Source organism: Scyliorhinus canicula, chromosome 6, assembly GCF_902713615.1.
Source record: "Scyliorhinus canicula chromosome 6, sScyCan1.1, whole genome shotgun sequence".
NCBI lineage: Eukaryota > Metazoa > Chordata > Chondrichthyes > Carcharhiniformes > Scyliorhinidae > Scyliorhinus > Scyliorhinus canicula.
This window is the reverse complement of record NC_052151.1, coordinates 41,579,066-41,591,406: the sequence shown is the minus strand read 5'-3', so window position 1 is coordinate 41,591,406 and position 12,341 is coordinate 41,579,066. Positions and strand designations below refer to the sequence as shown.

General features: G+C 45.7%; 1 protein-coding gene across 8 annotated transcripts in view; it reads left to right on the top strand.

The window, feature by feature from the left end:
• The window catches only part of sobpa (sine oculis binding protein homolog (Drosophila) a), a 383,474-nt gene that overhangs the window by 170,449 nt on the left and 200,684 nt on the right, over nt 1-12,341 (top strand). The gene's annotated exons all lie outside the window — the stretch shown is intronic.

Sequence of the window (12,341 nt, the reverse complement as noted above, 5' to 3'; positions counted from 1 at the left end):
GCAATGATACCTAGGTGTCATGGTGGAACAGTGGCTGAAGGAGTCCATGTAAGTCCAGCAGGCTGTGAGGAAAGCTAATGGCATGCTGGCCTTCATAGCCAGATGATTTGAGCAAAGGAGCAGGATGTCTTGCTGCAGTTAAACAGGGCCTTGGTGAGGCCACACCTTGAGTATTGTGTGCAGTTTTGGTCTCCTAGTTTGAGGAAGGCCATTCTTGCTATTGAGGGTGTCTAGCGAAGGTTCACCAGGATAGCAGGATTGACATCTGAAGAAAGACTGGATCAACTAGGCTTGTACTCGCTGGAGGTTAGAAGAATGAGAGGAGATCTCAGAGAGACATAAAATCCTGATGGGACTGGACAGGCTAGATGCGGGAATAATGTTCCTGATGTTGGGAACGTCCAGAACTAGGGGCCACAGCCTAAGAATAAGAGGTAAGCCATTCACGACTGAGACGAGAAAGAACGTCTTCTCTCAGAGAGTTGTGAACTTGTGGAATTCTCCACCACAGAAAACTGTTGGAGCCAGTTTGTTGGATACATTCAAGAGGTGGCTGCACGTGGCCCTTACGGCTAAAGGGATCAAGGAGTATGGAGAGAAAGCGGGAGTGGGATACTGAATTTGCATGACCAGCTATGATCATATTGAATGGTGGTGCAGGCTCGAATGGCCGAAAAGTGATTAATACAGACAGCACCAATAAAGTTGCGCAGCCACTGGTTCAAGAGCAGCAGCAAATGTTGCATTCACTGCCTCTCCCATCCCCCTCTCCAGACCCACATTGACTGAATTGTTTCCCCCGCCCCTGCCCCTCAGTTATTGGCTGCTGTGAACCTTGATAAGCAGGTTGGGATGAGGGGAAGGATAGGATTTGCTTGTTATGTGAATGTGCACAAATGGATCTTCCTGTCACTTTGTTATGTGAAGACTCCATAGATATTTGGAATTGGATTGATTTATAATAATCCTGTTTCTCAATCCTGATAAAGTAAAGTTTCCATAGTTCCAGATGACTATTGGCTGTTTTTCCCTTTGAGGGGTAGAGCTGACTGATTGTGATTTAACCTGAGGATCTCCACACCTCAGGCTAAGGGCAAGGTTAAGAAGGCGGGACCAGCCGGTACAGGAATTGAACCCGCGCTGCTGGCCTCGCTCTGCATCACAAACCAATTGTCCAGCCAACTGAGTTAAACCAGCCCAGTCCACCCACAAACCCTGCTAAGTGGAAAACCCTGCAGAGGAGTGACACACACACACACACACACACACACACACACACACGCCAAAGAGAATGTCCAGCCTCAGATTATCTTCCATACCTAGCCAGATGTGGTACTGGTAGTACCACAAGATTAGTTTATCCACAGGAGAGTTAATAGCTCGGGTCTCCTGGGTCTTGCATGCTTTCCTGAAGCAGGCTGCAGGGGGGAACCAGCATTAGACCAGGGGTGTTTTCAGTTTGACCAAGTTGACCAAGGTCTGCAGTTTAAAATGAATCATTATCAGAGACCCCTCCCACCCAGTCATTGCCTTCTTCCAGACCCTTCCATCAGGCAGAAGGTACAGAAGTCTGAAGACCCGCACATCCAGACATAGGAACAGCTTCTTCCCCACAGCTACTAGACTCCTCAACGACTCCCCCTCGGACTGATCTGTTCACTGTAAGAACACTATTTACGATGCCCTATGCTGCTCTTGCTCATGTATTTACTTTGTTTGGCCCCTTGTCCCGCACTGTAACCAATCACTGTTTGTCGATGTACCATTTGTCAATGTTCCCTGTTGATTATTCTTGTGTCTACTATGTACGTAGTGTGTACGTTCCTCAGCGGCAGGAAAATACTTTTCACTGTACTTCGGTACATGTGACAATAAATCAAATCAAATCAATCAAATCAAATGTTGCAGGGACAGGGAATGAAAAGTGAAACACAAAGCAGACAAGCATTTAACAAGTTCTTCACAGCAGTCACCTGCAGGATTTCCAAACTAGAGTTGCACTCAGCAAGGCCAGGAAATTATATTTTGGCACCAAAGGTGAAAGATTAACAGACTGAACTGAGATGGTCAGCTTATTTCATCGACTGAGACTGATGGGCTGGGTAGGATGAGGAACCCTTCCTCCCTTTAAGTATAAGATCTCATGGGATGGATATCAGTATGCAACATGGCAAGAAAAGAACAGAGAATGGATTGAGGTGGCAGTAGTGCAAAGATGTATTTTATGCTTGGCCCCAATGCCACTGCTTACAGCTGTACCTGCTCTGGCTTATCAGCACTGTATTAACAGATCAAGGTTGACAACCAACCCTGGATGACTCACGAGTTTGCATCAGTTGTAAAGGGACGGAGTGTAATTTTACCATGGTAAAGATGCCAAATAAATGCAAGTTGTTATTCTAAGTGTGTGTTACATGGGAACTCTCCTTTTGCAAGTCCTTATGTCCTTAGAGAACAGAAGGAACCCCCATTCTTTAACAAAAAACAAATTCAAATAAACAAGGTTTTTAAAAATACATATTAATGCAACATATTGCATATATCAAACCCAAACTGCTTATTACTTGGTGAGGAATAGCTGAATAATGAGCAGCTCCACTGGATGTGGGAGAAGCACCAGAAAGTGTTGAAAAGCAGATAATTGTATCCTATGCTGAATCTTCAGATGCATTGCTGTTTTTGTGAATTACATGACAGGATATATTTTATTCCAAGGGATTGCAAGCTTATTGAGTTGTTCTGTTAATACAATACAATTGTATAACGCAAGAGGTTTATGTGATAGTTGCTTCTGAAACAGTTTGCTTAGGGGGCATCCTGCGAATTGGGATATTTTTGTACGGGGCAACAAAAGGAGTCCACACCGATTAGTAGAGAAAAATAAAACTTATTTAACATGTTAACTATTAAGTACAGCTCCAGTAATTCCCTACTGGGTCTTCTCTAGTTGGCGCCTGACTGGCAGACTCTTATTACACAAGGGCACATGGCCTTAGTTGAGGTTCTCCTGCTCCCTTATAGGGGGAGCTCATATTCTGCAATAGTTGGTCATCTCTACCCCCCCCCCCCCCCCCCCCCAAGACCCGTGTCAGTTATAACAGATATAAAATGCTGTTATCAGACTAAGCTGGTTGTCGCCAAAATGCTGATAATTGTAAGTCTATTGACAGAACATTTAAGAGCTTTCAATTTCTATCGAATTTTGTTGTTTCCAAACCCTCAGGGACTCACCAAAAGCCCGTGCCATCCAGAGTGATATAGTTTATGATGTGACTTACACACAAACTACTGGTGTTTCTATTATTGATGATGAATGGTTTATTATAATGAACAGAAACATTAGATGCAAATGTATGTTTATCGTATAATCGGAGTGGATCAAATGTTATACTTGGGCTATTGTATGGTCTACAAGCTAAAGTGCAATTCTGTCTACAGTCATTCAAATATTTTTATTTGCCTTTCATAAAATCCCATTCACAGACTCTAATAGGATGGCATTTGGAGGAGGATGAGAAATGTTACTTGGGGCAAGTTGTGCCATTATAAATAACAGTAGTGCAATTAGTCCTTGGTGAGACCATGCCTGGAATCTTGTGTACAGTTTGGGTCTTCTTCTCTGAGGAAGGATGTTCTTACAGTAGATGGAGTGCAGTGAAGGTCTACCAGACTGATTCCTGGAATGACAGGACGGGCATATGAGGAGAGATTGAGTTGTTTAGGATTATATTCGCTTTTAGAAGAGAATGAGGGAGGATCTCATAGAAATCTCGAAAATTCTCACAGAATTATACAGGGTAGATGCAGGATGGATGTTCCCATTGGTGATGTATGCAGAACCAGGGCACACAGTCTGACGATATGGGGTAAACCATTTAGGACTGAGATGAGGAGAAATTTCTTCAGCCAGGGATTGGTGAGCCTGTGGAATTCCCCACCACAAAATGCAGTTAAGGCTAAAATATTGCATGTTTTTAAGAAGGAGATAGATATGGCTCTTGGGGCTAAAGGGGTCAAAGGCTATGGGGAAAAGCAGAAACAGGTTACTGAGTTGGATGATCAGCTATTATCATAATGAATGGCAGAGCAGGCTCAAAGGACAAAATGGCCTATCTTTGCTCCTATTTTCTATGTTTCTAGTTGTGGTAAGGGCAGTATAGTCAAGGGGATTGAGGTCCGAAGGCTGTATTGTCTGCCCGGTGCGATGGTGAAGACCACCAGCTTGGGGCTGGAGGGTAAGGACCAATCATAGTCCAAATGGTTACTAACGACATTGGTAGAATTAAGAAAGCAGTCCAGCTGAGGGAGTATGAGCAGCTGGGGGTAAATTAAAATGCTCAACCACAAAAGTAATCATCTCTGGACTACTAGCTGAGCCACGAGCAAATCAGCACAGGGTCAATAAAATCAGAGAGTTCGATGTGGCTCAAAGACTGGCGTGGGAAAGATGGGTTTGATTCATGAGGCACTGGCGTTAGTACTAGGGAAAGAGGCAGTTGTACCTTTGGGTCAGCATTCGCCTTAGCCATGCTAAGACCATTGTCCTTGCAAATTTTGGAACTAGGAGCTGGATTTTACATCTCCCCGGTGGGCGTGTTTCCTACGGGTGGGGAGCGTGTAAAATGGGGTGAGTGCCCATTCCACCACCTTCCCATTTACCCCTGTGCTCACCCCATACCATAGATAGTGGGAGGTGCAGGCAAATGCAGAAATCATTAGCCGATTGTCATGAGAATATCACGTTAAGAAATGGTAGTCTGCTAAAGTTACTGCAGACTTGAGCTCTGGTTCTGCTTTTTAATTTCACTTTGAGAAAAGCTTGGGTGTGTCTGTTTCAGCCTATGAGAGATAGGAACTGGGGAAATGAGAAATAGTCAAGTGGTTGAGGCAAAGGTGATCTGATGGGAGATAATAAGGAGAGCGTTCCTCAGATTAAAAAAGAGATTTATAGATAGAGAAATACAGCACAGAACAGGCCCTTCGGCCCACGATGTTGCGCCGAACTTTTGTCCTAGGTTAATCATAGAATTTTGGACAATTTGTCATGGCCAATCCACCCAACCTGCACATCTTTGGACTGTGGGAGGAAACCGGAGTACCCGGAGGAAACCCACGCAGTCACGGGGAGGATGTGCAGACTCCACACAGACAGTGACCCAAGTCGAAATCGAACTTGGGACCCTGGAGCTGTGAAGCAATTGTGCTATCCACAATGCTACCGTGCTGCCCTTAAGAAGTTAACCTACACTCCCTTATTCTACCCTAATCCAAGTACCTATCCAATAGCCGCTTGAAGGTCCATAAATTTTCCGACTCAACTACTACCACAGGCAGTGCATTCCATGCCCCCACTACTCTCTGGGTAAAGAACCTACCTCTGACATCCCCTCTATATCTTCCACCATTTATCTTAAATTTATGTCCAGGAGGGTGGAAAAGAAATGAAAAGTTTCAAATCTTTTCACTGTAATAAACTAGGCCATGCAAAGTCACAGTGTTGGTGGTTAAAGAAAAGCACTGGGAAGGCTGATATGGTAAAACAGGATAACACAGTGGGGTTTGTTAAAGTTGTAAAGGAAAGCCCAAGTGAAGCAAAGGAGGTGCAAAAGATTGTGTCGCCTGATCAAGAGGTGATTGATAAGAAGGTGCCAGATGTCTTTAAAGAATTTACTTGTGTGGGTAAAGTTTACTCGTGTATCAGGAGGAGCAGGTAAAGAAATCACAATTTTAAGAGATAAGGGAGCTAGTCAATCTTGAATGGTAAGAGATGAGGAGTTATGTAGTTTGCGAAGAATGTTACCAGAAAAGGTGGTAATATGTGGAATTCAGGGTGAGAGGAGTAGTGTTCCATTATATAAGGTAAGATTGGGAAGTCCAGTGAAGAGTGGTGCAGTGGTAGTAGGAGTAATAGAGAAACTATCTTGTCCAGGAATACAGTTTATCTTGGGTAATGATATAGCTGGATTGCAGGTGGGAGTGATGCCTACTGTGGTTGATAAGCCAGTGGAAAATCAGACAACTGAAGTTTTGAAGGACGAATATCCTGGGATTTTCCCCAGATTGTGTAGTAACAAGGTCGCAAAGTCACAGGTTAAGACAAGAGGAGAAATCAGAGTGAAGATGAAGTTTAAGTGCAATTATCAGAAACAATTTTTGATCAGATGGTTGAAAAAGAACAAGAACAGGGGGGGATGAGTCAGAAAATTTTAGTTCAGGAAAATTGGCGGAGTTACAACAGAAAGATATAGAAAGAAAACGGATGTATCAGAAAGCATACACGGAAAAGGAATCTGAGTGCATACCAGTGTGTTATTACCGTAAAGATGATGACCTGATGAGAAAATGGAGAACTTTACATATGCAGGTGGATGAAAAGTGGGCAAAGGTTCATCAAGTAGTATTGCCGGTAGGGTATAGAAAGGAGGTATTGCGAGGTGCACATGAGGTACCAGTGGGAGGTCATTTGGGAGTAAGGAAAACTCAAGCTAAAATGATTGCTAAGAGGTTCACTGTATGTTTTAAAAAGGTTAAGTTGAGTTCATAGAATAAACTACTTGCTTTGCTTTAAAAATACTTTTTGATTTCTGCTGTACACCTGTAGAGTGGGTTGTGTGCTCCTCGTACCACAATCTATTAAAAGTTTGGGATTCTCTAAACCCTGGCCCATGACGCTATTGAGCCAAATGATACCCTGCCCAAGGCTTTATACATTTGACATGGGCCGCAGGGTGGGAGCAGAAAGCCCAGTTTTTAACCTCAAATGGTTAAAGGGTGGAAAGCAGAGAGGAGTTGAGTTGCTCTTCGGGGACAGTCCCTTGTCGATCGCAGGCAGCCTCCTTAGATAGTAACCTCCATCCTACCCTCTCCCTCTTGTAAACTCATACTCCATTGCTCCTCATCCTAACGCTCCCAAACACTCCGGGCACCATACCAGGGCCTTGAGCTCCTCTCTCCAGCTGCAGGTTTGACAATTGCCACTGATGCCTTCCAGAGGCTGCCGGGACTGATGGAGCCACCGGCCAATCCGATTGGCTGGCAGCTTCAGAGGGTAGGACTTTGTCCCACTCGGCTCTCGTTAATGAGCCCTGCCATGCTTTATTGTTACTGGGCTGGTTGGCGTGAGCAGCTTTCGGGTGGGGTGGAGGGGGTGGGGGGGGGGGGGGGGGGGGGGCGTGCTGCCTGCACCCTCATATTATTCCCCTCTAGGATTAGAGAGTGACCTTTAAACAAATTTGTGGTTAGGAAAGTTCATGTGAGGGGACATTCAGAAAGTAAAAGAGAAAGAGGTCGGTGGTGCAGGCTTGTCATACAGGTGTGATAGGAAGTAAATTTAGTGCACCAGCAAATAAGCACAGAGTAGGGAAAGTAGTAAAAAGTTACTCTATCAGAATGCATGTAGCATTCATATCAAGATGAATAAATCAATAGCACAAATAATGGGCTGGATTCACCGTTTTTGGGACTAAGTGCGGAGGTGGCGTTTTACATTTTAAAAAATTGGCGTCGACTCCTCACAAATCCTGTGACTGCTGAGAGGCAGCAACCACGGCGAGTAAAACCCCCGGCTTCCACAATATAATATGGGCCGGAGAATAGCCGGGTCCGTGGCCGTGCATGAACACGGCGACGACTTGCAGCGGTTGCGCCTTAAAACATGGCGCCAGCCGTGTGTGAACCCGACCTACCAGATAGTTCCCCACCAGTCTTCCCAGCCCTCGAGGAAGCCCCCCCCCCCCCCCCCACCACCCCGGCCAGCAACACAGCTCCCGTCCGACTGGACACCATGCTTGGTTGCCGATCGCTGAGACCTCACGTCAACCACCCGGTCGGGAAGAACTCGGCCCATCGGGGGCGGGCGGAGCATCATGGGATGACCTACTGGTGACGCACTAACGGCGTTCCAAGGGGGAGGAGGATACAAAACTTGGGTCAAACGTGCGCCACCCCCGATTTTGCCATCAGAAGGGATTCTCCGATCGTCGATTACAAAATCGGCGTTGGGAAACAGTGGAGCCCACCCTATGTTGATACAATAGCCATGTGGCGACATGTTTGCAAGGTGACCAAGGTTGGTAACTGGATATTTATGGGTATTTGACATTTCGGAAGATCGGCAGAACGGAAAAGAAAATGTGATATTCCTGCTGATACAGGAAATAAATGAGTACAATAGTGAGAAATAACCTTGTCAGAAAACAGAGTTAAGTTCAAGTATTGTTAAATATTATAAGTAAGGTTTAGATTTTGGTAGATTTAATTTAGTGGTTTTGTGTAAGAAAGGGTAAACTCTAGTTAGATTCACGTTGAACAAAGATGTTTGCATATATGAGGGTTTTGGTTCAAACCGTGTTTCTATTGTCCTGGTGGTTTACGACAGAAGAAGGAAACACAAGCTTGGGGAAAGAATGCAATGTTTAGCAACCAAGGACTACTTTTAGGGATAAGACCTTTTGAGTTTTGGTGTTTAAATGGATTCAGGCAGTTGATCTCGGAAGCTCGAGAGGGAACTGCTCTGAGGTCTACTAGAAGTAAGGAGGACAGACAATGGAGTGATGTACACAAATCCAAGCTCCAGAGAAACTAAAGGGCAGTTGATTCAAGAAACCAGGGAACGGACAATAAGCTACAGGAATATTGACATAAAAAGGAACAAAGAGGAACTGCCATTGGAATAGGATGCTGTTCATTGATGTTAAAGTCAGATCTGGGAAAAGAAGAGCTGATATGGTCGTCTATAAAAATGCCACATATCCAAAGCAGAGTTCGATGCCTGCGTCACAGTGGTTAGCAATGTTGCTGCACAGCGGCAGGGACCCGAGTTCGATTCCCAGCTTGGGTGACTGTCTGTGCGGAGTTTGCACGTCTTCCCCATGTCTGCGTGCGTTTCCTCCTGATGCTTCGGAGTTTCCTCAAAAAAACAGAAGCTAATTCACTGACCTTCAGGGGGCTAGCAGGGACCCAGAGTGATTCTCGCAGCTTTAGCTGCAGATACGGGTCCCAACACTTCCAGTTTTGAGTCTGCGCATGCGCATGCACCGAGCGCCATGGCGGACTCGGACTGTGGAGGCAGCTGGTAAATGTAGGCCCCACCCGATCGGCCGTGCTCCCGAAGATCCGACCGGCCCGATCTGTCCTCCAGCCGGATCCCGCAGAATCGCCGGACCAGCGGCGGGCCCGATTTCGACGTGAAAGTTGATTCTCCGCCCCCCGTGCCAAAGGCGATTTTGGTGCAGGGCTGCGGAGAATCCGCCCATGGTCTTTTGAGCTAGGGATCCATTCTGGGATCTCCCATTCAGTTACAACACCAAGTGGGATCGTAAAAACGTTGCACGGAAGATTGAGATATGAATCAGTTTGGGTGGAAACAAGAAGTAGCAAAGGAAAGACGTCATTGGCGGGAGTAGATTGGGTTCCCTAACAGTAGCTATACTGTAGGACAGAGTATATAAGTCAAGACAGAGTATATAAGTCAAGAATGAATGGTGGCTTGCAAATTTAATCACGGGCAATTTTAATCTTCACACAGATTGGTCAAATCAAATTAGCATTGGGAGCCTGAAAGATGACGTCATAAAATTTATCCAGGAAAATTATTTTGAATTATGTATTCTAGATCCAACTAGGGAGCAGGCTATTTATACAATGGTCTTGTGTAATGATACAGGATTAATTAATGACCTCATAGTAAAAGATCCTCTAGCCAAGAGTGACCATAACATGATGGAATTTTGCGTTGCGTTTAAAGGAGTGAAATGCCACTAATGCCACTCTGTTACATTTAATTAAAGGTAATTACAAGGTTCTGAAGACCAGGTTTACTAATAATGTGCTTACGTCACAAAATGTTATTCCATGAAGAAAGCAAGACTCTATGAGAAGGATGCCACACCCGTTGCTAACTAAGGAAGTTAAGTATGTGGCATCAGGTGAGAAAGGAGCAGTGCTCCGAAAGCTAGTGTTTGAAATAAACATGTTGGACTTTAACCTGGTGTTGTAAGACTTCTTACTGTGCTCACCCCAGTCCAAGGCCGGCATCTCCACATCACCAGCAAATATGAAAACATAGTACATAGAACATACAGTGCAGAAGGAGGCCATTTGGCCCATCGAGTCTGCGCCAGCACCCTACCCAAGCCCACACCCCCACCCTATCCCCATAACCCAGTAACCCCACCCAACACTAAGGGCAATTTTGGACACTAAGGGCAATTTAGCATGGCCAATCCACCTAACCTGCACATCTTTGGACTGTGGGAGGAAACCAGAGCACCCGGAGGAAACCCATGCACACACGGGGAGAACGTGCAGACTCCGCACAGACAGTGACCCAAGCCGGGAATCAAACCTGGGACCCTGGAGATTACCACAATGCTACCGTGCTGCCCCAAAGACATTTTCTGAAACTACACTAGGCGAGCTAACAAACTAACTGTGCAGAAAAGACCTGTGCAATGTATTTGCTCTATTCTTGACTCTTTAAAAGTCTTTGATTTGATCGGGGATTGGAGAGTCTGATTATAATGTTGGGCATCTCCTCCTTTAATAGCACCAAAAACTGAGATCATTTTTTTGTTGTTGCATTTATGGGATGTGGCTGTCGCTGGTTGGGCCAGCATTGGCCCACCCCCGAGGACATTTAAGAGTCAACCACTGTGGATCTGGAGTCACGTGTAGGCCAGACCAGGTAAGGACAACAGGTGGGGTTTTATGACAATCGCCAATAGTTATCATTAGACTTTTAATTCCAGACTTTATTTTAATCAAATTCAAATTTCAGCACCTGCCATGGTGGTATTTGAACCTGGTCCCCAGAGCATTACCCTGGGTCCTGGGTTACTAGTCCAATGGCAATACCACTGCGCCACTGTCTCTCCCCGGTCATTCAAGATCTGAAAGTTTGCTTTGATAACACACGTTGCGATATTTATGTGGAGGATGAAGACATTACTAATGAACACAGGTATCATAATTATATCACCTTCTGTGAACAGCTTTATATCCAAACTAATACTACAGTATTAAGATCTTTGCAAGTGGGACTTTCGGTGGCGACCGTGGAGAAGTAGGTCGCACATTTCATAGCTCCCGCCTGTGATGGACTTTTGGACCTTTTTCTCCCGTTTTTTTCCGGATACAGTATTATTGGATAACTTGGTGAAGAGTGAGACAGTGAGAGAAACCCCCCTCCAGTGTATGGAGAATTGGATCAGAAGTGGCCGTGTGAGAAGACACAGTGCTTTAGGATGGTAGGAAGAGGGCAGAACGGTGGCCTAGTGGTTAGCACAGCTGCCTCACGGCGCCGAGGTCCCAGGTTCGATCCCGGCTCTGGTTCACTGTCCGTGTGGAGTTTGCACATTCTCCCCGTGTCTGCATGGGTTTCGCCTTCACAACCTAAAAATGTGCAGAGTAGGTGGATTGGTCACACTAAATTTTCCCTTAATTGGAAAAAATAATTGGGTAATCTAAATTTATAAATAAAAAAAAATAAAAAAAGAATGGTAGGAAGGAGCTTTTGGTATCTGGGAATCCATGTGGCCGGGAATGGGAGACACTGCACAAGTTAAACCTATCTCGGCTGGTAGAACAAATGAAAGAAGACTTTAAGAGATGGGACATACTCCCGCTATCACTGGCGGGGAGGGTACAGACCGTGAAAATGAAGGTCCACCCCAGATTTCTGTTTGTCTTTCAGTGCCTCCCCATCTTCATCCCGAGGGCCTTTTTCAAGCGAGTGAAGGCGGGTTCCGGCCTTCCCGCTGCTGCTGCCACAGGGGGACACAGGACAGAGTAGTCTCCAGTACCTGGGTGGGAGAGGGGAAGGTATCCGATATTTACCAGGAACTTTTGGATGCGGAAGAAACTCCGGTGGAGGAGCTTAAGGGCAAGTGGGAGGACGAGCTAGGAGGGGAGATTGAGGCAGGTCTGTGGGCGGATGCATTAAGCAGGGTTAATGCATCCTCATCATGTGCCAGGCTGAGACTGATACAATTCGATGTAGTCCACCGGGTGGTGGCAGGTGTGCGAGGTGCGCGGGAAGCCCAACAAATGATGTCCACATATTTTGGGAATGCCCGAAGCTTTGAGGGTTTTGGCAGGGTTTCGCTAAGGCAATGTCCACGGTACTCAAAACACGGGTGGTGCCGATGTCCGGAGTTGCCGATCTTTGGAGTGTCGGAAGAGCCGGGAGTACAGGGGGCGAAAGAGGCCGACGTCTTGGCCTTTGCCTACTGGGCGGCCAGAGATGGATCTTATTAATGTGGAGGGAGTCGAAGCCGCCAGAGACCTGGTTTAGTGACATGAATTAGTTTCTCAATCTGGAGAAAATAAAGTTCGCATTCAGA